The sequence below is a fragment of the Carcharhinus amblyrhynchos genome, chromosome 1, assembly GCF_965287045.1.
Source record: "Carcharhinus amblyrhynchos chromosome 1, sCarAmb.v2.hapA, whole genome shotgun sequence".
Taxonomy (NCBI): Eukaryota; Metazoa; Chordata; class Chondrichthyes; order Carcharhiniformes; family Carcharhinidae; genus Carcharhinus; species Carcharhinus amblyrhynchos.
In genome coordinates this window covers 28,730,192-28,752,495 of record NC_137324.1, presented here as the reverse complement: position 1 = coordinate 28,752,495, position 22,304 = coordinate 28,730,192, and the positions used below count along the sequence as shown (strand labels likewise).

At 41.6% G+C, this 22,304-nt stretch overlaps 1 long non-coding RNA gene across 1 annotated transcript in view; it reads left to right on the top strand.

Annotated features, from left to right (window-relative positions):
- Positions 1-1,638: 1,638 nt before the first annotated feature.
- The window catches only part of LOC145352659 (uncharacterized), a 57,488-nt gene continuing 36,822 nt past the window's right edge, over positions 1,639-22,304 (top strand). The window contains exon 1 of the long non-coding RNA XR_013888571.1: positions 1,639-1,736. This is a non-coding gene — a long non-coding RNA (uncharacterized LOC145352659). The remainder of the gene's footprint in view (positions 1,737-22,304) is intronic.

Below are 22,304 nucleotides of genomic sequence, written 5' to 3'. Positions count from 1 at the left end.
AAGATGAGTTCGGAGTCTAAGGACTAATGATATGTTATTATGCCAAAGGGTAAGATCTGATTAGCTAAAGTATATGGTGGGTAATATTGTTGATTTATGTATATTGATTTAAAGTTAAAAAAGTAAAAGTTTATTTATTAGTCACAAGTAGGCTTACATTCACACTGCAGCAAAGTTACTGTGAAAATCCTCTAGTTGTCACACTCCAGCGCCTGTTCAGGTACACTGAGAGAGAACTTAGCATAGCCAACGCACTTAACCAACACATCTTTGGACTGCGGGAGGAAACTGGAGCGTCCAAAGGAAACTAAAATGCTAATGAAAGGTGGGAATAATTAAGAAAATTTATCATTGATCTGTTTTGAATTGTATACATTAGAATTCATTGAAGTCTCGCTGCTGTATCTCAGGAGCTGCCCTGACCTATTGATGATATCTCATATCAGTCATGGTTACGTATTTAAACTGAGATTCCTGATGGTATCCGGTCACCTCAAAAACCCCACCAACACCATGAAACCGTTGTTGTTTGTCAGAAAAACATATCTGGTTCACTAATGTCCTGTTGTCTTTCCCTGGGCTGACCTACACGTGACTCCCAATTCACAGCAATGTGGTTGACTCTTAACTTGCCCTCAAGCTTAATTAGGGTTAGGCAATAAAAGCCATGAAAAAATAAAAAATATTCCAGCACCCATTTTGTTTATGATATTACAAGCCTCTTCAGGTAAGAATGCTCCTTTTAGGCATCATAGGCTGCTACTGATGCCCTACAAGCACTGTGTTGGAATGTATTGTACAGCTGATGATGTGATTGAACAAACAAATCACCATCTCAATTGAAATTTCTACTTTGACCCCTTCCAATTTGGTTTTCAGGCAGCCAGCTGCTGGAGGGTGTCAGGCAGATGTGCTGCCTAATCTGCAAGTGAAGGATTGTCCATCCATTGACTCTGTTTACACTTCCCGCTGCCTCGACAAAGCAGCCGCATAATTAAGGACCCCACGTACCCCAGACATTCTCTCTTCCATCTTCTTCCATTGGGGAAAAGATACAAAAATCTGAGGTCACATACTAACCAACTCAGACCTTTGAAAGGGCCTACCTCACACTAAGTTGATCTCTCTCTACACCCTAGCTATGACTGTAACACGATATTCTGCACCATCTCCTTTCCTTCTCTATGAATGGTATGCTTTGTCTGTATAGTGCACAAGAAACAATATTTTTCACTGTATACTAATACATGTGAAAATAATAAATCAAATCAAAATCCTACTTTGAGGTCTGGGCCAGTATTCTGGGGATGTCTGGAACTCTGAGCGGTGCATGGAGCCCCACAACCTTCTGATTTGGAGGTTGGGGGGGAAATCAACTTCACCAAGCTAACCCTTCTTGCAGAAGGTGAAACAAGCACAAGCATCTTAATTTGCCATTCTGGCTCTTTCGTTCGAAGAATTATAAAGACTATTAATCCAGGGATTTGAATTTCTTTGAAGTTTTCATACTTGTTCACTTTGATTTCAGCAAACTCTTTTTGTGCTGTTGCTGAGACTACAACTCCCAGCATACCCATTATTGACTGTAAGGAGCTAGGGCAATTTTCTCTCTAACTTCCTCTTCCTATATTACAGCTGGCCTCGACTTCTGGGATGCTGTGCGTTCTCCAGTGCTGAGGTGTTTGTTTGTTGGAGGCATTCCCGTGAACGCGACTCATCAGGCCTTCCGTAAGCAGGTAATTAGTTGCTTATTGTCTCTCCTGCTTCGATCTATATCACATTTTCCTCCCTGTTCCCTTTGTGTTTCTTCCTACTAATAGCAAATTTGTGGCCTGTCTTACGGCAGACCTGAAGCCCTCTGAACTTGATAATGATTAAATGTTTTAAATAGGAATGTCATTTGATTTTTGCCAAGTGCTATATCACGGACCACTGATTTAAATTAAAACGTGTGAAAGATAATGGAGACGTCTCGTCTCATTAATCTGGAAGGAAAAAAATGGAATCAGATTTATTGAAAAAGGATTTAAATGACCGTGACTTGGCAGATTTGAGCTTATCCCTGCAATCAGCTATTTTTACCTGGGAATGGGACCCTTTCTGGGGGACGCAGCTCAGCTGTCTAGTTAATTAGATTGCATTCCAGCAAATATAGAACATTTATTTATGCTTAATTCAGATTGTGCACTTTATCAAAATGAGATAATACAACTCACCGCATTCTCCCTCAGCCCTGCCCCTGACTTCTGAACACACTGATTAATTTTGTACACATCTCCGTGGCTTGCTGCATACCCGTGTCCTACAGGGAGCCAGTCACAAGACCGTAAGAAATGGGTTCGGCAGTAGGCTACTCGGCCCCTCAAGCCTGCTCCACCATTCAGTTGGATCATAGCTGATCCAACATTCCCTGCATCCACTTTCCTGCCCTTTCCCCATAACCCTTGATTTCCTTACTGATCCAAAATCCATCCAACTCAGCCTTAAATATACGCAAGGACTCTGCCCCCACGGCTCTCTATGGCAAAGAATTCCAAAGACTCTTGATCCCCTGAGAGAAGAAATGCCTCCTCATATCAGTCTTAAATTGGCATCCCATTATTCTGAGACTATTACCCTGGTCCTAGACTCTCCCATGAGGGGAAGCATCGTATCAGCATTTACCCCGTTAAGCCCCTTCAGCCTCAACACTGATCCCTATGAAACCCCAATGGTTACAGATCACCAACCTGAAAAAGAACTTATTCCCACTCACTGTTTTCATTTTTTCTCCCATTACACTTCAGATGAAGAAGTGGTCCCTGATATCATCTCCTGAACAGCATTCAGTATTTCCCATTCCAGGATTTTATTTTATCTTTTTTATGGTATGCGGACATCCCAAACACAAGGTCAGCATTTATTGCCCCCATCCATAATTGCCCTTTAACTGAACATTTCAGAGGGCAGTTTCGAGCCGACCACATTACTGCTGGTCTGGAGTTACACGTAGGTCAGGCCAGACAAGGATGGCAGATTTCCTTCCCTAAAGGATATTAGTGGACAGGATGGTTTTTACACCAGTCAATGATATTTGTCATGGTCACCATTACTGAGACTAGCTTTATGTTTCAGATTTATTAATGGAGTTTAAATTCCACCAGTGCCGTGGTAGGATTTGAACCTGGCTCCCAGAAATCTAGCCCTGGGCCTCTGAATTACTGGTCTTCCTCAAATAGGGTAGATAGAGAGAAAATGTAATACCCTAATCATTAAACACTTCCATTAGTTCATCTTCTGTGTTCAAGGGAACACAAGTAATTACGCACCCTGCCTTATAATTCACTTGGCTGCAGCATCATCACTGATGGTTCTGCACTGCCCCCTGCTGCCTTTCTGGAGAACTGAATGCAATAAATGGAGTCTGACCAGAACTTTGTATAAAGGCAACATAATTTCCATCTATTAGATTCCAGCTCCCTTCAGATAAAGATGAACATTCCAATAACACTTCAGTTTCCTTTTTGTGACTGACCGCGAGTGATTTCTACAGTTGGACCTCTAAATTTCTCTGTTCTTCCACAGCTCTTTGCATCGTGTTATGTTTAAAAAAAAACATTGATCTTTCTTCGGGAATGATTTTGCATTCTCCCCCATGTTGAAACCCATTTGCTACGGTTTATTACATGTAAATCACCTATCCCCAGTGCTGTCGATGGCAGAAGGACAAAGCCAACCTTTGACTTGCTGCCAGTTTCGCAAAGTCCTTGCAGGCTGCAAGTGAAGACTTGCTCCAATCTGGTGCCTGCTCCAGAACAGTGCCCTCTGCTGTGCATCTGTGAGAACGTAGTCATGATGCGGAGATGCCGGCGTTGGACTGGCGTAAACCCATCTGTGAGAAGTGCACGACTCTTCGATTCGATTGAAGAGTCTTCACTCACATGAACAGTATAAAGCACAGTGGCACAATCGCTTCTCGGTCTTTTGGCTAAAATCAAATGTATTATTGTCATGCTGTGCTTGGTTGAAGTCATTAGGTTACATTTCAGCTTCACTTGAAGCAATTTTTAAAAGTGGCATCTTGGCCTTTTGGCTAAGATGCAAATGAGATCAAGCCTTGGAGGAGGAGCTACACCTACTCCAATCAGCTTGGATCATGTAGATCAAGCCCAAGACAGGTGGTGAGAGCCCTGTCTTGTCAGCTTGGATTGGGAATGTCTCAACTTGTTGAGACTCTGAATTGGACTTGATTGGATTAAATTGAAATAAAAACAAAAAAAAACAGTGGTTCAATTCCCAGCTTTGATCACTGTGCGGAGTCTGCACGCTGTCTGTGTGTCTGCTTGGGTTTCTTCCAGAGTGCTCTGGTTTCCTCTCACAGTCCAAAGATGTGCTGAATAGATGCATTGGCTATGCTAAATTCTCCCTCAGTGTACCTGAACATGAGTGTAGCAACTAGGGGATTTTCACAGTAACTTCGTTGCAGTGTTAATGTAAGCCTACTTGTGACAATGATAAATAAACTTTAAAGCATGAAGTGTAAATTTGATTTAAATCGTATACAGCACAAGATAGGGGATGAGAGCTAAGAGACCAAATTAAAATTGATTTTTTAAAATGTTTGACACAAGCTATGTAGGTTAGGAGGATTAAGGGGGTAAATACATGGGGGTTATGGGAATACGGCCTGGGAGGCATGCCACGTCAGAGCCTGTGTAGCTTCTACACTGTCAGGATTCTAGGAAATAAACTTGTGAAGGTATGAAATTCCGTACATCTTTAAAAAAAACATTTTCAGAACCAGGATTGGCTCTTTGGCAATATGCATCGATTCTCACACTGAAAATTCACATGTTGGATTAGGCTGAACCTTTTATGGAAAGTGGGGAAACAAGTGGGCAAGTATCCCATGTCCATATCAATGATATCGATGCTTTAGCAACTGAATCGACAAAGAGGACCTTGTGGAGGAACAGGATGTTGCCAAAGTCTAACTCGCTGTCTGAGTTTACATAGATGTTTGTTCTCAATGTGGAAACGCCTTTAGCTTTCCCCTGCTGGGAACACTGAGGGCCTGAAACTTTGCATCGCGCTGTCACAGGGCCAGGTCAGGTGGGCGGTACAGGACATCCTCCTGTCATAATTCCAAAGTGTGAAAAGTTGGACTCATTGGAAGTCTGAGCAATGTACAAGCTGTGTAAATCTATCCTGGAATGTTCCTGGTTAGCGGGGGAGGGGGCGGTGAGGAACGGTTGAGAGGACAGGCAGCAATCTGGTGCAATATCAGAATATTAAAACATGTTGCAAACAACCTGGCTCAGGAGCTTAACACCCAGGAACCAACAGAACAAAGAAAATTACAGCAAAGGAACAGGCCCTTTGGCTCTCCAAGCCTGCATCTATCACACTGCCCATCCAAACTAAAACTCCCTACCCTTCCGGGGACCATATCCCTCTATTCCCAAACAATTGATAAATTCTTGCACGGTCAGGCTTTAATCCTGAGTGAGCACAATGCAAACCATGTACAGGAACATATAAAGCACTCCCTGGTTTTCACATTTCTACATGGCTTCACTCCATCCTATCTCTGTAACCTCCTACAATACTGTGAATTGCATCTGAAATACAGTCACTTACACACTTCCAGTTTTCATTACTTCATCCTCTTGGGCTCTGAGCTCTGGAATTCCTCCCTAAACCTTTTGATGCTCTTCTCTGGTCAAGTTTTTGGTTACGTCTTCTAACAAGCTTGGTATCAAATCTGGTCTGATGCTGCTGTGATGCAATGCCAGACATGATACTACATAGAATGGTGATATTTGAATACAGAGTCATAAATGTCTACAGCATGGAAACAGGTCCTTCAGCCCAACTTGTCCATGCCGCCCGCCCCCCCTTTTTTTTGCAACTCCTAGCTAGTCCCAATTGTCCACATTTAGCCCATATCCCTCTATACCTGTCTTACTCCTGTAACTGTCTAAACGCTTTTTAAAAGACAAACCACCTCTAGGTCGACGTGGTTATGAACCCAATCATTTCCAGGTAAGACGAGCATTGCAGGTCATGTCCCTCTTTTCATAGAATCTCTACAGTGCAGAAGGAGGCCAATCAGCCCATAATGTCTGTACCGACCATAATCCCACACAAGCCCTATTCCTGTAACCCCACATTTACTTTGTTAACACCCTTGACACCAAGGGGCAATTTAGCACGGCCAATCAACCCAACCTGCACATCTTTGGACTGTGGGAGGAAACCGGAGCACCCGGCGGAAACCCACGCAGACACAGGGAGAATGTGAAAACTTCACACAGACAGTGACCTGAGCCAGGAATCGAACCCGGGGCCCTGGCGCTGTGAGGCAGCAGTGCTAACCACTGTGCCACCGAAGCTAAAGTTGTTGACTTGTGATTTGGCTGTAAATTGCGAGTTTTGAAGACATCACCATTTTGTGACTTTGAGATACATCACTGCTTTTTCACCATTGCTGGGTCAAATTCCTAAAGCTCCCTCCCTAACAGCGCTGTGGTGTATCTAACCTACACCACATGAACTGCAGCGGTCCAGGAAGGCAACTTGCCACTATGTTTTCTCAGGACAAATAAGTGACAAATTCACCCTATGAATTAAAAATAAGGACACAAGGTTGTGGCCTGATTGTCATTCACACAGATGTATTGTCTATCAGCATCCATCTCTATTGGGTGTGCATTTTAGAATGGGTTGAACTGTAGCAAATCTTGCACCCCAAATCTGCATGCCCACCCATCATTGCAACTACACCATTTTTGCACAGCCAGGGGAGGCAGTGGTATTGTCACTGGATTAGTAATCCAGAGTAATTCAGTGGGAACCTGGTTCAAATCCCATCACAGCAGATGGTGAAATTTGAATTCAATAAAAATCTGGAATTGAAAGTCCAAAGATGATGAATGAAATCATCATGAAACGATTGTTGTAAAAAAAAATAAACATCTGGTTCACTAATGTCCCTTGAGGGAAGGAAATGTTACCTGGCTTGGCCTACAAGTGACTCCAGAGCCACAGCAATGTGGTTGATTCTTAACTGCCTTCTGAAATGGCCAAGCAAGCCACTAGCCCAAAGACATTAGGATGGGCAATAAATGCTGGCCCAGCCAGCAACATCCACATCCCATTCCAGCAGTGGACTAGACTGGGTCGTGCATAAAAAGTAAGTTTGTGTCAACACAAAAACAGAAAATGTGGAAAATCTCAGTAGGTCTTGCAGCACCTGTGGGGAAGAGAATAGAACCAACGTTTTGAGTCTAGAAAACGCTTCATCAGAATGGGACGCAAGTATGCTTGTACTCTACTCCAGCAGTTACTGGGAACCATCATTCCTATTATCTCATACGCTCTGACCTCACACGAGTTACTGGTGGGACCTCTGAGTGACAGACTATTCATAAGCAGTTAGTTTGATGAGAAATCCTTGGCACTGAAAAAGAGGCATTTGTCTGGACGTTTTGTATTTACCCTGCTGCAAAGCATGCCCAGTTAGCTGGAGCTCTCACCGTATTTCCATATTGTGCATTTTTCTGTTTGAAGTGGTAATATCTGGATGCAGGACTGGACGTGAAGGTCTGGGCTTCTTACTGAGACATATCGTTGTGCCTGGCTGCTACCTGCTAGATACAAAAGAAAGAAGAATTTACAATTTTGGATCAGATTCAACATGTAACTGGTTCACTCAAAATATTTAAGTTGCAATGACGGAATCAATCAACCACTCTGCTGCATTTTAAAGGGGATTAGATGCTGGAGCTGTGAAATGCATTCACGTGAAAACTTAATTTGCTTTCTCACACACATTCCACTGCTGGTTGTAATGAAATGTTAACCACAACATTAACCTGTCTTTCTTTTTCAGGTGCTGATTGAGCTGTTGCTTGTGCCCTCTATTTTCTATTTTTGGTCATCTTTGGTAAATTTATTGTCCTTGCTCCTAACTACAGCAAAAAGAACAAATTGCTGAGACAATGGGGGAAATCATTGTATTAAATCAGTTGATCGCTATGGTGATGTGGCTTCCAAGATGGGTGCCAGCATTCATTTAGTTTATCACGTTGATTAAGATGCCAAGGCTCCTGGTTGTTCCCCTATTCCTCCTTGCAAAATGTCCTGCATCTGCTCGGTGATATCTTTTCCCTGGCACCAGGAAGTCAACACAACTGGCTGGTGACCCTCCTGCACCACCTTGGCAGTGGGATGAGTACCTGTGCAATGTACCTGGTGCAGAGCAGTGACTCCCTCTGCTCAAACTTGGAGCTTGAGCAACTGGCAGTACTTCCTGTACGCAGATATCTAGGAGCTCCTGGAGACTCTCTACCTCAAACAGGATGTGCTTGCAAAGGACGCTGCTGGCCTGCCATGGCTGTCCATTCATTTGCTTCAATCACTTTACACTGAGTACTAAAAACTGTAAGACATTGGCAAAGACAATTACTTCTGACTAAGATCAAGCCCAAGATGGGGTGCAGTATCAGCTTTGATCTTCTTTGTCTCCCTTGTGGGGACCATGAATTGGAATTTGATTTTTGGAACAAGTAAGTACCGGATTTGGGTTTGCCCAATCCATTCTGAGCATTGGTTTTGTAAATTTAAGAATGAAGTTAAAAATATTTTTAAGACTGACACTGGCAAAGACACTGAGCTACAAAAAAAAACATACATCAAGCTAAAACGGTAGGTTGGGGTGGGGCGGGCACAGGGGCATGATGGTACAGTGGCTAGCACTGCTGCCTCACAATGCCAGGGACATGGGTTCGATTCCCAGCTTGGGTCACTGTCTGTGCATTCTCCCCATGTCTGCGTGGGTTTCCTCCAGGTGTTCTGGTTTCCTCCCACAGTCCAAAAGATGTGCTGGTTAGATGCATTGGCCAGGCTAAATTCTCCCTCAATGTACCTGAACAGGCACTGGAGTGTGGCAACTAAGGGATTTTCACAGTAACTTCATTGCAGTATTAATGTAAGCCTATTTATGACTAATAAATAAACTTTTACTTTAAAGTAAATCACCATCAAGTGAATCAATAGTGAGGAAAAATAAGCAACTTTATATGGAATGCATGAGTACAAAATGGTTCAGTAAGAAGTCTCAACACCAGGTTAAAATCCAACAGGTGTTTTTGGCAGCACTGACTTTCAGAGTCTCGGGCTCCTTCATCAGGTGATCGAAGATTTGTGTTCTCAAACAGATCATACACAGACACAAACTCAATTTACAAGATAATGGTTGGGATGTGAGTCTTTACAGGTAATGAAGTCTTAAAGGTACAGACAATGTGAGTGGAGAGAGGGCCAAGCATAGGTTAAAGAGATGTGTATTGTATCCAGCCAGAATAGTTAGCGAGATTTTGCAAGCCCAGGCAAGTCATGGGCGTTACAGATAGTGTGACATGAACCCAAGATCTCGGTTGAGGCCGTCATGCATGCGGAACTTGGCTAACAGTCTCTGCTCAGCGATTCTGCATTGTCATGTGTCGCGAAGGCTGCCTTGGAGAATGCTTATCCGAAGATCAGAGGCTGAATGCCTGTGACTGCTGAAGTCTCTACTCACATTGTCTGTACCTTTAAGACTTGATTACCTGTAAAGACTCACACTCCAACCATTATCTTGTAAATTGTGTCTGTATATGACCTGTTTGAGAACACAAGTCCTAGCTCACTGGATGAGGGAGCCTGAGACTCTAAAACCCTGTGCTGCCAAATAAACCTGTTGGATTTAGCCTGTGAGACTTCTTACTTTGCTTACCACAGTCCAATGCTGGCATCTCCACATCATGCAAACTGGTTACCAATCACTGTGCCCTCTATGCGGCTGTGACAACTTTTTGGCTTATTTTCTCTGCTGCTCCTGACTCTTTGTAGTTTTCATCTGTTGGTCTTTCCCATGGTTTTCCCTCAATTCCCTCTCTCTCCTATCTTAAATTGAATAATAGAGGGCAGGGTGCCAGAAACTGTAATTCTTAACTGCTCCAAAGCGTTGGATTGCTGCTAAAAGTAATTAACTCCAACTTTGACAGCAGGCAAACTGGAATTAATTGGACATAAATAACAAACGATGGCAAATGCAACTGGAACACCACCTCAAATTAATCAGCCTTTTATTTTTTCATGGGATGTGGGCATCACTGGCAAGGCCAGCATTTATTGCCCATTCCTTATTGCCAAACAGCTCTGAGGGCAAGTGAGAGTTAACCACATTGTTGTGGAGCTGAAGTCACACGTAGGCCAGACTGGGAAAGGATGGCAGATTTCCTTCCCTAAATAACACGAGTGAACCTGCTGGGCTTTAATGACAATCAATGATAGTTGTCATAGTCACCATTCACTAGTTTTATGTTACTAATTTAATTAATTGAAGTTAAATTTTCCAGCTGTCGTGGTGGGATTGAATCAACGTCCCCAGTATTAGTCTGAGCCTCTAGATTATTGGTCCAGTGCCTTTACCACTGTGTCATCATCTCTTCTATTTATATAGTGCCTTAACTAATGACTGCACAATGTTCAGAACCACTGCCTCCTCAGATACTGAAGCAGTCCATGTCCAAATGCAGCAAGACCTGATAAATATCCAGGGCTTAGGCGAACCATCAGCCACCCACAAGAGCCAGGCAACGACCATCTCCGATAAAGGGAGGATCTAACCAATGCCCCTTGACATTTGATGGCATTAGCATCGCTGAATTCTCCCCTATCAACTACCTGGGGGGTGGGGGTGGTGGTGGTTACCATTGACCAGAAACTGAACCAGCCACTTCAATAATGTGCCTTCAAGAACAGGTTAGAAACCAGGAATCCTGTAGCAAAAACATTCATCTCCTCACTTCAGAAGCACAGAACCATCCAGGACAAAGCAGCCCTCTTGATTGTTTGAGGATGGGGGAACCGTTCACTCACTTGACCACTGATGAACAGCATGACAGCCAATGTGCCTAACCATAATATGCACTGCAGGAATTCATCAAGACTATTTAAGCAACACCTTCCCAATCCACCACCACTACCATTAGAAGGACAAGGGCAATAAATACATGGGAACAGCGTCACCTGGAAATTCCCCTCCAAACCACCCACCTTCCTGATTTAGAAATATATCAATATTCCTTCCCTGTTGCTGGATCAAATTAACACCACTGTGGGCGTACCTACACCATAAGGACTGCAGTGGTTCAAGAAGGCAGCTCACAAGTTCTCAAGGACAATTAAGAATGGGCAATAAATGCTGACCTAGCCAGTGAAGCCCACATCCCATGAAATTAATAAGAAAAAATAAAATGCTGCCAGTTAGTTCACAGAAATATGGTATAAAGTTTGACTGAGCTACAAATGCTTATTAGGTCAGATGACCAAAGGTTTGGCCAAAAATGAGTGCTTTAAGGAGGAAGGCAAGATAGAGAGTTGATAGCTGAGGGGAGATTGGGTCTGGGCAGCAGAAGGTGAAGCCATCAGTGATAGCGCAATTAAAATCAGAGCAGTACAAGATGTCCAAATTAGATGAGTGCAGGTATCTTGGAAGGTTGAAGCATCGAGGTGAACTAGACTTACAGCAGGAAACCTTCAATTTACCAGTGGCTCTTGTTCATAGCTTTAAACAAAATTTCTTCCAACTTTACTGGAGAATTTGGGATATGCTGTCTTCCACAGGAAGTGTTTATTTGAGACATTGGGGGATTGGAATTAGAAGCAGGAAGTGAATGGATAACCTAGACTACTGAGTGCCAAGAAACACAAACTTGACGCAGCAATCTGCGAATGTATACAAAAATCAAATCAGGAGTAGGCCACTCAGCCCCTTGAGCCTGCTCTGTCATTCGATAAGATCAGGGCTGATCTGATTAGAACCTCAACCCCACATTCCTCTGTATACAGTGGATACTTGATTTTAAATGAAGCCACTTAAAATCAAATATCCATTGTGTATACAGAGGATTTGTGGCAACCAAAGCAAACAGATGTCCTAGTGGTATTATCACTAGATTATTAGTCCAGAAAGTCACCCAATGTTCTGGGGACCCAGGTTCGAATCCCACTATGCTGAGTGGCAAAATTTAATTCCAGATTTTTTAAGTTGAATTCAATTTACTGGTGACCAGGAAACTATTGTCAATTGTTGAAAAACTCATTTGGTTCACTAATGTCCTTTAGGGAAGGAAGTCTACTATTCTTACCCGGTCTGCTATACATGTGACTCTCAACTGCCCTTGTGCAACTAGAGATGAGCAATAAATGCTGGCCAGCCAGTGCTGTCCATGTCCCACGAATTAAAGAAAAAAATCTGCTTGAAAGATTTAAAGCAGGGAATAAAAAAAATGGTTAAAGCACTATGCGTATTAGATTAAGTTTTTTTCAAAAGTTTGGTTTATTTATTATCGCCACAAGTAGGCTTACATTAACATTGCAATGAAGCCATTGTGAAAATCCTGTAATTGTCGCACTCTGGTGCCTGTTTAGGTACATTGAGGGAGAATTTAGCATGGCCGATACATCTAACCAGCACATTTTTTGGACGGTGGGAGGAAACTGGAACACTCGGAGGAAACCCACGCAGACACGGGGAGAACATGCAAACTCTGCACAGACAGTGACCCAAGCCAGGAATCAAACCGGGTCCCTAGTGCTGTGAGGCAGCATTGCTAACACTGTCACCCACAAGAGGGAAGCTATGAAAATATTAACTATATAAAAATTAATCTGCCTCATACATAAAATTATTTATTGTGCTAGAGGTTGATCAGCAGTAATTATGATTTAGAAAACTATTAAAGATCTCACTCACTCTTCATTGAGCATTTCCATTGGCCAGTAGTTATGGCGAGAACAGTGCGTGGTTTAACTTCACACTAAATTAGTGATTTTAGAATAGTACAATCGGCAAAGACTAGACAATACACCCATTGAAGGAGCAGTTGTGGTGGCACAGTGGTTAGTACTGCTGCCTGTGTCGGGCAGCACCTCTTTAGTCCTCCACAGCAACAAAAATGAGGAAATGTGCAAAAAACACCAACTCTCCTTGTTCAGAATCCACTTGCTGCAATTGAGCAGCAACCTCCTCACAACCAATGAACAGCTGGGTTTAAACTCTATCACATGCAAGCTTTCACCCTTGTTTTAAAGGGAGAGGATGCTTAATAGACCATGTTTACCCCTATACCTGACAAACATCAATGTGTAATAAAAGTAGGAAGAAAATAAATCTGGAACATGACTTGTTTTCCCCTATGTAGAAAGGATAGTAGGACTAGGGGGCACAGCCTCAAGATAAAGGGGGGGGGGGGTGCGGTTTAGAACGGAGTTGAGGAGGAACTTCTTCACTCAAAGGGTGGTGAACCTCTGGAATTCTCTGCCCGTTGAAGTGGTGGAGGTTGCCTCCCTAAATATTTTTAAGACGCGGATTGATGGGTTTTTGATAAGAGAGGGGATTAAGGGTTATGGGGAGAGGGCGGGAATGTGGAACTGAGCCACGACAGATCAGCCATGATCTTATTGAATGGCGGGGCAGGCTCGAAGGGCTAGATGGCCTACTCCTGCTCCTATTTCTTATGTTCTTATTATGTTCTTATGTAGGGAAGACACAAAAATATGTTGTCTTTTAACTTCACTAGCGGAAAGATGTTTCACAGACTGATAAAAGGGAGCAGCGTATGAAGACAAAATTCCCCAACAAGCCCTGGAGTTCAATACTGATCCTAAGTCTTGTGTGGCAACATAGCTGTGTTTGAAAATGTTGGTAATGTCCACAACAGTCTTATATACCAATCCCCCAAACGTAATTGAGAGAATCATAAAATCATAAGAAGTAGGAGCAGATGACTGATCTGGTAATCCTCAACTCCACTTCCCTGCCTTTTCCCTGTAACCCTCGATTCCCTTACTGATTAAAAATCTGTCCATCTCACCCTTGAACATACTTAACGACCCAGCACCTACAGCACTCTGCTGTAAAGAGTTCCCCAGATTCACCACCCTCAGAAGAAATTCCTCCTCATCTGTCTTAAATGGGTGATCCTTCATTCTGAGATTACGCCCTCTGTCCTAAAGTCTCCCACAAGGGGAAACAGCTTTGCAGCATCTACCCTGTCAAGCCCCCTGAGAATCCTATGTGCCTCAACAATGTTGCCTCACGTTCTTCTAAACTCCAGAGCACAGGCCCAACCTACTCAGTCTCTCAAAAAAAAAAATCCCCCATGCACAGGATCAACCTAGTGAACCTTCTCTGGACTGCCTCCAATGCCAGTACATCTTTCCTTAGATAAAAGGACCAAACCTGTTCACAGTATTACAGATGTGGCCTATCTAGTGTCTTATATAGTTTTAGCAGGATTTCCCTATTTTCATACTCCCATTCCCTTTGGAATAAAGAGAACTGTTTCATTTGCCTCCCCAATTACCTGTTGAACTTGCATACTAGCCTTTTGTGATATATGTGTCAGGATTCCCAAATCCCTCTGAACTGCAGTTTTTTGTGGTCTTTCTCCATTTAAATAATATTCAGTTCCTTTTTTCTTCCTACCAAAGTGCAGAACTTCATATTTTCCTACATTATATGCCATCTGCCAATTTTGTTCTCACTTATTTAATCTATATCCCTCTGTAGACTGTGTTATTCTCACCACTCGCCTTCCCACCCATTTGCTGACTTGGCAATAATGTGTTCACTTCCTTTGTCCAAGTCATTTATATTGTAAATAATTGTGGCCCCAGCACTGATCCCTGTGGCACTCCACTAGTTATATGTTGCCATCCTGAACACAAGAACTTAAGAAATAGGAGCAGGAGTAGGCCATCTAGCCCTTCGAGCCTGCCCCGCCATTCAATAAGATCATGGCTGATCTGAACAGGCCACTTTCCCGCTTTCTCCCCATAACCCTTAATTCCCTTTGAAAATACCCCTCATTCCAATTCTCGATTTTCCATTATTTAGCCAATCCTTTGTCCATGCTAATATCTACCAACACCATGGGCTTTTATCTTGTTAAGCAGCCTTTTGTGCGGCACCTTAATGAACTTCTAGGAAATGTTCCCTTTTATCTATCCTGCTTATTACCACCTCATGTTTTAATAAATTTGTCAGGCATGATTTCCCCTTCATGAAGCCATGCTGACTCTGCTTGATAATATTATGTATTTCTAAATGCTCAGCTATTACACCCTTTATAATGGGCTCTATGTACATACTGGGAAAATGTTAATGATATGCAGAAATGTTCCTTGACATTGCACATAAATCTGATTTGACTTTGCTACCATGCTCCTATCTATGTACCTAAGGAATAGGAGTACACCACATGGGCCCTCAAGACTGCTTTCCCTTCAATACAGTCATGGCTGCAGCCACAAACTTCTCTGATTGCTTCCTGTATCGCTCTGGGATAAAAACTCTCTCCTGTAACCTCAAGTATATTCAACAATAAAATATCCACAACTCTCCATGCTAAAACATCCCAAAGATTCAGTAAAGAAATTTCTCCACACTTTGGTCCTGAATAGTCAACCACTTATCCTGAGAATGTTCTCGATTGCCCAGCCTGGGGAGATGATCTCTCTGTATCAACCCTACCAAGTTCCCTTGGAATCTTGTGTGTTTCAATGAGATCACCCATCATTCTTTTATTAAAGAATGTGGGCCCAATTTACTCAGCCTCTCATCCCAGGAACTAACCTAATGAAATAAAAAGAAAATGCTGGAGAGAGAAACAATGTTAACACTTCAAGTCTAAATAACCCTTCTACAGAACCGAAAGTAGAAACAAATTAAATAGTTGGAAAGGGAAGGGCAGATGATGTGGGGCAGAACATGGATAAGTCGGGAAAAAAAGAGAGAGATCAACAAATTTGCTATGGACAAAAGACAAAGGAGAGTATTCTAATTAATCTTTAATTACATTAAATTAATCTAAATTAAATTAATCTAATTTAATCTAGATTAAATTGATACCTGCTTTGGAGGTAATTAGCTAAGACCACCAAAACTACACATTTACTCCAGGTGTGGTCTTACCAAAGTCCCCATCCAACTGTAGGGGCCCTTCCTTATTCTTGTACTCCAATCTGCTTTCAGTAAAGGCCAACATAACATTTACCTTCCTGCTTCCTATTCCTGGGTGCTAATTTTCTGTTCCTTGTAATTGTACACCTATGTCTCGTGAACATCAACTTTTACAAATTTCACATCTTTATTTAAAAACAATCTGCTTTTCGACTTTTATTTTCAACGTGCATAACTTGACACATTGTTGTGTGCCATCTGCCACCTTGTTGCTCATTTACCATTTCAATTTGCAGTTTTGTATCATTGGCAAACTTGGATATGCTACCCTCAATCTCATTACTGTCTTTTCATTGAAGTTATTATGAGGCCCCAGGCCAGGTTCCTGCAGCACTGCATCAGTTACATCCTGCCAACTTGAAAATTGATACCGATTCTCAAGTTTCCTAGTAACCAATATTCCATTCCTGCTAACATATTACCCCTAAGCCACAGCCTTATCTTTTGCATCAACTTCATGTGGCAACTTCTGGCATGTGTTTCGGTAATCCAAGTATACTTCATCAACTGGCTGCCCTTTATGTATGAGTTACGTCCTCAAATTTCTGTTTCCTAAAACCATGCTGATGCTGTGGACCATATTATGATCTTTTAACTGCATCAAGGCTTCCTTAAGAGTTTCCATCATTTTCATGACTAATCTTGGGATAATTTGGTCTTTAGTTCCCCATTTGCTCCCTCCCTCTTTCCATCTTCAGATGAGTGCCACTTGAGCGGTGTTTCAAAAATTTGTGCTACCAAATAAATCTGTTAGACTGTAATCTGATATTGTGAAACTATTTACTATGTCTACCCCTGTCCAAAGCCAGCACTCCTCATCATGGCCTCCTTTCCTGAATAGGAGGAACACTTGTTAACTTCCAAAATGCTTGGACCATTCTAGGAAGTAGGTAATTTTAGAAAATCATTGCTAGTACATTCACTTTCTCTACAACTACCTCTTTTTAGAAACCTAGGCCATCAGATCATGAGTTTCTCCAAGTAATTACAGTAATATTATTTCACAGCTGATGTTAAAGTTCCTCATCCTTATTAGCTCCGTGGTTACTCTTTATTTCAGGTGTGTCATTTGAGGCTTTATATTAAAATGTACATAAACCATCTAGGTATTTCTGCTATTTATTTTCCCTGTCAGAATTGCTGTTTCTGCTTTGTAGAGTAGGTATCTTCACACCCATGCCTTTGGGGAATAGTGCATGAGTTGGTGGAAAGATTTCCAAGCTGATCTCCAACCTGTTGGAACTGTGTTTAATGCTCCTTCTGTGGCCAATGAGTCCTAGCATTGACTTGAACCTGGAGCTTCTGGTCCAGCTACCATTGGACCCACAAGGCCTCCTTAGCTTGAAGGGATCAACATTTACTTCAGCTACTCTCTTTATATACTTGTAAAAGCTCTTGCGATCTGTTTTTGTATTCTTAGCTAGTTTACTCATTTATTTAAAAAGCATTTTGTTTGACCATTGCTGGTTTTGAAAACACTCCCAATCCTCGTACTTGCTATTTATTTGCAGAATTACAAGCCTCTTCTTCTAATCTAATATCATCCTCAACTTTGCAAACCCACTAATGGATCTTTCTTGCTGATTTTGGGCATTTTAAATTGTTTCTTTAAAAATGTTCTCACTGTTTATTACCTTTTAGGCTAGTTACCTATAAACCGTATCCAGATCGCCCCTCATACCGATGGGGGGGATTCTGGTTTGGGGACTGGAGTATGTTGTTGTCAAACTTAATGGAATTCAGTTGTTATCAATTTTTCCCAGTGGCTGTTTTACTAAGATTTTTAATTCTGCCCCATTGCACAGATTCTGTCCCTTGTTGGTCTCACAGCATATGGTTCCAGGAAACTGTCTCATGCTCCAGATCACCATTATCAATTTAATTGGCCCAGTTTAAGATTAGTCTCTCATTATTACACTGTATCTGTTATAAGTTCCTAATATTTCCTGCTTAAACAAATTGTTCAGGGGCCTATAAACTACTTCAACTAACATTTTTTGACTCATTTTTAATCTCTATCCATTTCATTCTATTTACTGATTTTCTTAACCAAGACCCTTTCTCACTATTGTCTTGTGTCATCCTTAATATCAAGGTTACTTACCCTCCTCTTCCATTTTCTTCTCAAAACGTTTGTATACCCTAGAACATTATTTCCCGACCATGCTTACTTTGTAACCGTGTCTCATTAACAGCAATAATATTGAATCTGTTCATCTCTATTCATGGTGCCTGTTAGCAGTTTGTTGATCATTACAAATACTTCCTGCAACCATAAAGAGTCTAAGAGATTCTTTCTGCTTAGAAAGGATAGCAGAATTAGCGGGCACAGCCTCAAAATAAGGGGGGGGGGGTGCAATTTAGAGGAGGAACTTCTTCACTCAAAAGGGTGGTGAATCTGCCCATTGAAGTGGTGGAGGCTACCTTGTTGAATATATTTAAGTCACGGATAGATAGATTTCTGATAGACAAGGGAATTAAGGGTTATGGGGAGAAAGCGGGAAAGTGGAACTGATCCACTTCAGATCAGCCATGATCTTATTGAATGTTCTTAAAGAGCCTTTAACTGTTTTAACCATTATTCTTTACACTGACGCAGTATTACCATTAAACTCTTCTGTTCTGCTTAGCTTTTGTCAGATTGGTAACCTGCTCATTGCCTCAACTTTTCTCTAAATTTCTCACTGGCCCCTCTTTCAGTCTAAAGTTCTACCCACAGTCACAGTTCTAAAATTTGTCAGGATGCTGTTACCAGCAGGATATACAATTTAGAAGAATGTAGGGTGATTTCAATGAAGCGTACAAATTATTAGAGTTCAACAGGGTAGATGCAGCAAGTCTATTTCCTATGGTTGGGGGATCTAGAACCAGGGGATACCCTCTCAGAATAAATAGGTCATTTATAGATGAGGTAGATTTTTTTCCACAGGGTGGTGAATTTTTGAAATATTCTACCCCAGAGGGCTGTAGAAGCTCAAATATATTGAAGACAGTAATCAATAGATTTCTAGATATTAAAAGGTATCAACGGATTTGGGGACAGTGGAGGAAAATCTCAGAGATAGATTAACCATGAATAGCAGAGCAGCCCTACTTCTGCTTCTCTTTTCCATGTTCTTCTCCTGTACTGGTGCTTGTGTCCCATGCATTGAAACCCTGTCTTTCCACTCCACTCCGAACCACATATTTAATCCACTAATTTGCTTGACCCTATAGCAATCGGGTCCTGCTTTAATTTATACCCTAACTTCTCAAATTCTTTTCAGCAGAGCACTTAGTTCTACCTATATTGTTGGTTCCTACATGGACAATTGGATTCCTCATCCTCCCATTCCACTGTTGTTTCCAGCCACGAGATATCTTTAACCCTGTCACTGGCCCGGCAACATAACTTTTGGAACCTCTATTCAAGACTGACTATACTGTCTGTTATCATTGCCATGTTGCCCCTCAGTCTCCTGTTGAGCTTTAAAGGCTTTTCATGGTGGTGCTAGTCAACTTGCACATACATACTGCAAGTCCTTGTCCTCATCAACATGGGCAGCAAGTACCTAGTTACTGTTAAAGTCCAGGGCAGAGACTCTTCCATCATTACATAACAAGAAATTGGAGCAGTAGCAAGCTATTTGGTTCCTTGAGCTTGTTAGGCCAATCAGTAAGATCACAGTTGATTTGATGCAGCCTCAGCTCCACTTTGTCTGCCCCCCCATAATCTTCCACTTCCTTGTAGGTCCCAAAATCTAATGGTTGTGAATATATTTAATAACTCAGTTTCCACTACTCTCTGGCTAGAGAGTTAATTACCCTCAGAAGAAATTTGTTGTTCTAGGTGTTAAGTGGGGGGCCTTTTATTTTGAACTGTGTCCCCAGCTCTCAATTTTCCCCCCATGATGGAAAGTATCTTTTCAGCTCCTATCCCGTCAAGCTCCTCAGCTTCTTATGTGTGTACAAGAGCTATCCTCATTCTTCTGAATTTCGATATGTAGGTCTAGGTCATCCTTTCCTGATAAGACAGCTCCTACAGCCAATGATTCAACTTAATAAATCTTTTTGACCAGCTTCCAATGAAACATAATCACTCTTGAAATAAGCAGATCAAAACTGCACATAGTACTTTAGGTATACTCCCCCTTGCTGATGGAGTTGGTGTGTGTTAATTTTGTGATTCGTTTATGAGGCCACCCAGATCCCTCTCGACTACAACATTTTGCCATCTCCACTTCTGTATTTCTGTTCCTCCTACCAAAGCGGATAACTTCAAATCTTTATCACATTATACTCCATCCATTTTCCCCCCTGCACTCATTTAACCTAGCCATATTGCTTTTCTGAATTTTTACATCCTCTTCACAACTTGCCTTTCCAACTATCTTTGTACTGTCAGCAGATTGGGCTACAATAATCTGTTCCTTCATCCAAGTTATTTAAAGTAAATTGTAAATATCCCAGTAGTTAGTTTGCCAACTGAAAATGACCCATTTATCTGAACCCTGTCTCTGGTCAGTTAGCCAATCTTCCATCCATGCTAATGTATTACCACCAACTTCATGAGCTCTTGTGTAGTAACCTTTTGTGGCACCTTATCAAATGCCTTTTGGAAATCTTGGATCCCCATACTTGTGTCCATCTTGCAATCACCTCTTTAGTTCCTGACTATTGACCAAGTCCTACATAATCTAAAGCATGTTAGAGAAGTGTCCAGGTAACTACCCCTCCCTCGATGTCACTTCAATAACTTTAAAGTTGCCCGATTTGCATATATAGGTCCCTGTGATTGCAATACTTCCCACAAACTTGCATGTTACAGATTTGGCACCTACCTTCCCTACACCTGTCTATAGCCAAATTTAATTGTTTTGATTAGGCAATTTAGTAAAATAACATATTTCCTAGCTCAGAGACAACAGCTCACCGACTAGTGCAGGTAAAGCAAAAATAAAAACAAACAACTTTCCTTCCCACACTGCACCAAATTTCCACTTGCAACAACTTCTTGACTTAGCAATATTTTTGAAGCAGTCTTGTATGAAATCTCTATGCTTCACATTTGCACTAATCAAGAGTTTGTTCTTGCAAGTTTGGCTGTCCTTCCCTTTTTTCCCTCTGTGCACTGTGTTGTTCCGAGACATGTGGAAGCTCTGCCAGCATTCTGAAATGCTTTATCAAGGGGCTAAACTGTAACTTCCACAGATCCCTATTCATTCCTTTAGGGAGAATGAAGTTTATGGCAAAAAAAAGGGTTACTACCTAGTTTAGTGGAATACTTTTCACGACCACACATTGCCCAAAGCAAAGGAAGATGAGCTTTTAAAATAGTTTTAACGGCTTGCTGAAATAATTCAAACACAAATCATAGCACCATTAGTCAGCTGCAAGTGGATGCATTAAATAGCATTTGTTAATAAGTTATAGAATTGTATAACACAGAAGGCTATTTGGTCTATCAAGCCTGTGCCAGTTCTTTGAAACAGCCATCAAAATGAATCTTGCTACTATATTATTCCCCACAGCCCTCAAAATATTCTTCCTTCAGGTACTCCTTTTAAGTTTAATCCAAACACTCTTATCTCATGTCTTTCAGATAATTAGAAATGGAGGATCAAAAAAATCTTCACTGGCTCTTTCCACAATTACCTTAAATGTTGTCCTCTGGATAGCATCCAATGCCAGTGGAAAGTTTCTCCATTTCCATTCTTTTAAAAGCCCTCAATTGTGTACACTTATTAAATCACCTTTAATGTCTCTGTTCCAAGAAAAATTAGTCCCTCCTTCATACCATCATTCAAGTGAATCTCCTTTATACATTAAAAACCTTAGAATCCTTCCTAAAGGTGCTCAGAATTGGATACAATACTCCACTTACTGCCTGCCCATCAATTTATAAAAGTTTAGCATAGCTTCCTTGATTTTGTACTTTTACACTTCTACAAAGCCACTGAACCCGTCATACGGACGTGAAACTTTAAGACTGTTTCTCTCTCCACAGATGCTGCCATACCTGTTGAGTTTATCCAGCATTCTGTTTTTACACCACTGAACCTGTATGCTTTTTTAAACAGCCTTCTCAACTTGTCCAGCTGCCTAAAGACAGATGTGTGCAAAATTCATAGGTCTCTATTCCCTGCAAATTCTTTTACGGTGCTCTATAGTTTACATTGCTTCTCATCATTCTTCTTTCCAAAGTGGATCACTTCATACTTCTGTATACTGTGCCAATTTCATCAGTTATACATCTGTCCATAAGAAATAG